Below are 2,974 nucleotides of genomic sequence, written 5' to 3' on the forward strand. Positions count from 1 at the left end.
TGGTAAAATTACCATTTTACCCTTTTACTCCAAATTATACCGAAATTAAAATTTTTCACTTCTAAACCTCAAATCTTACTCCAATAAGTCAAATGGGGCCAAAAATCTTTTCTAAAAATTTCCATTTTGTCCTCAGGTGGCAAATGACCATTTTGCCCCTACATAGCGAAAATTTCGATTTGACTCCAAATTGATCCTCGAACTCCGAATTACCATATTAAACCATTCTGGGACTTGAAAATTCTTAATTCCATCGTGAATTCTCTATTTGATCTAGTTCGAGGCTTAAATCAACTCTGTTTACGTCTATGTATAATACCGACTTTTGTAAATTTTTTTTTTTTGGGACTCTCTTAGAATGCAAACATGTTATCCATCACATGTATGTCATGACAATTATTTTTATAGAGTCGAGCTTGTCATCTTCTCCCCCACTTGGATCAACCATATAATCCTTCTTCTTGACTGATTTCGACATCCGGCTAAATATTAATATTTTAAAAATTTTATCTTGTCTCCTTGGTACCTAAAATACCTTATTATGCCTCACTTGACTTCTGAATCGCCTTTTATCTCACAAATTCTCCTCTGATAAAATTATTATTATTTTATTATTATATTCTCACTTGTGAAATATTTTTATCCTAAACTACTCCTTTCGTCTTTTATCACTTTTAAACATTTTAATTGACCTTAATTTGCATTCGATCAACTTTATTTATCACTATATCAAAGTATGGGGTATTTCATTAGCCTATTAGACCGAGTATAATGTGACTTAGGTCGAATATCACATTTAAGTGATTAATCGGACATTTTGCATCCCATCGCATGCATTCGTTTAGATTTAGAGAGCTTGAAATAGTTTATGATAAATTGACATAATTTATTGAAATTCGTGTCACGTATGATGTATAGGTGGTGAGCCCTTTAACAAGGGTCAAGAGATTGTGCCCGAAGACCAGGAATACAAGTATATTGAACTCCTAGTATTGTGAGTAACCTTATCATCGTTTTAATTATCTAAAGTATATTTTAATCGATTTTAGTGAAATTTTATGAAAATGAGTTTAAATGGTAAATTTTTGTGTTTTACAAACAAAATGTGTTTACATGAAAAGATTTTATAAATTGTCTTAAAATTGAATAACGATTTTAAAAATAAAGTAATTGGAGACCACTTGTTATGTCGTAAATTTATGATTTGAAATCAAATGGCTGATGACAATAATTGCATGAATGGCTGAATTGATATTGGTGTTGAAATGTATGAAATATGTATTTAGCCTTGCAAGGCTGTGAATTACAATAATTGCCATATAATGTTATTGAATTTTATTGTATGGTGGGTTTAGCTTGTTGCAGTAAGCGGATTTTGTGGACCAGCCTTATTAGAGGGGCACAAAATTCGGATATATATATGTACCTCGATCGGAGAGGCTCGTAGGGTATCTCTTGAGTTATGGATAGAGTTCACGTCACGCCGAACCACCTCATGATGATGAACTCCGCTAACGCCAAGGAACGGCTGTGTGTTTCTCAAACTAAAAATATGTTTTACGTGTATACGAAATTTTAATAGCCTTAGCGGGCTCGAGTGTACGCCTCTGATCAAGGTGTCATCAAGTACTATTTGATGGCATGAGCCAAATGTTTATGAAAGCCATAAGCCTTAACGAGAAATTAAATAAAATACAACCGTTTGCATGGGTTGGGATAAATTTTCAAATTGTGAAATACTTAAAAATGATGGGATATTTTAATTGTCTCATTTTACTCGGCTTTAGCTGATTTAAATGATGTTTGTTTACTCACTGAGATTTTATAATCTCACCACCCTCTTTTCCACCCATTTCAGGCTCAGAGTAAGCTATAGGTAGCCGATTCCATCGAGGGCTTCCATTGGATTGCGTCATCCGAATTGTAAGTTCACCGTTTTCCTCACTTCTAGTAATTCGTGGGCCCGGTTGATATTGTAAATTAAATTAAATTAATTTAAATGCATTAGTTTACTGTGTCATAGTATGAATGAAATTATTTTGCTTTTATGTTACAAAAAGTATTTACGTATAACTCTAAGAAAATAAATCATTTTATTGAATATTTTGTTTTATTTTCTTATTATATTCAAATAATTATAATTTCATTTTAAATAAAGGTTTTAGATGCCTAAACTTATTTTTAATTGTGAATTATGAGATTGGTACTTGTTTACTACATTTTTATCTAGTTTCGAAATTTTCAGTGGAAAATGTCCAAAATGCCCTTATGAGACAAAAATTTTTATTTTATCAGTTTTAAGTTGGAAATAGCTCAAAATCCTTTAGAACATAAAATTTGGCAATGGTTACTCACTGGGGGAAATGAGAAACTGATATTAAGCCATGCGGGGTTTTGGTTAGCATTTTTGGAGATGAGTGCCCATCGGGGCACCGTTGTGATTGTCACGGGCTCGAGGAGAGTTTCGGGTCGTGACATATATAATCCAACTAATATATAACTACTAAAAACAAGTGTACTCCGAATAATAAGGCATTATAAATACATGATAGAGAAAATACTCCAATAATTACAAATACATGATAGAGATAATATCATAATAATAACTTTTTTCAAAAAAAGGATATATATAACCATAATGATAGTCAATGGTATAACATTCATCACATGTGTGGAAGATAAAATATAAAAATACGAATGGTAAAACTTAACATAACTCATTTTAAGAAAATATGATTTAATTTTTGTATTACTCTCAGTCATCAATTTTGATGGTAAAAAATTGAATATTTTAGTTTATCATAACATTAAGTTGTTATATGCTTTCACGAAAATTTGTTTTACAGTGACGATGATTTACTTTGAGTTTTGAGTTTATCATTAATGGTAAATGGACAATTAAATCAAATTTTAAATTTTTATTTTGATTATGGTAATTAGGTTTAACTTTTCTAAAAAAAAAAAACACATAATA

The sequence above is a fragment of the Theobroma cacao genome, chromosome 6 (assembly GCF_000208745.1).
Source record: "Theobroma cacao cultivar B97-61/B2 chromosome 6, Criollo_cocoa_genome_V2, whole genome shotgun sequence".
In the NCBI taxonomy this organism is placed as follows: Eukaryota; Viridiplantae; Streptophyta; class Magnoliopsida; order Malvales; family Malvaceae; genus Theobroma; species Theobroma cacao.